Below are 584 nucleotides of genomic sequence, written 5' to 3'. Positions count from 1 at the left end.
ATCTGCCTGTCAGCTTGCATCCACTCTGGTCTCCGAGTGTTTCTTTCTCTTTCGCCTCTCCAGACATCCCACCTTTGTGTACTCACTCCCTTGTCGTGGCTGGACCCCGGCAAGTGATGATTAAATTGAAGAATTCTACCAACTTCTTCAGTCTGAAATTGATCAAACATGCAGTCAAGTTGTACTGATAATTCTGGTGGTTGGAATGCAAAGGTTGGAAACACAGGAAGGATCAGAGGTTGGAAAATATGGCCTTGGTGACAGAAACAATGCTAGAGATCACAAGATAGAATTTTGCAAGACTCGTGATTTCTTCATTACAAATAACTTTTTTAAAACAACATAAAAGATGACTATACACAAGGACCTCACCAGATGGAAAACACAGAAAGTAAATTGACTATATTTGTGGAAAGACATGGTGGAAAAACTCCATATCATCAACCAAAACAAGGCTAGGGATAGACTGTAGAACAGATCATCAATTGCTAATATAGAAATTAAGACAGAAGCTGAAGAAAATTTAAACAAGTCCACAAGAGCCAAATTATGACCTTGAACATATCCCACCCGAATTTAGAGAT

Source organism: Chrysochloris asiatica, unplaced genomic scaffold (genome assembly GCF_000296735.1).
Source record: "Chrysochloris asiatica unplaced genomic scaffold, ChrAsi1.0 scaffold00318, whole genome shotgun sequence".
Classification (NCBI taxonomy): Eukaryota; Metazoa; Chordata; class Mammalia; order Afrosoricida; family Chrysochloridae; genus Chrysochloris; species Chrysochloris asiatica.
Note: the sequence above shows the minus strand (reverse complement) of the source record.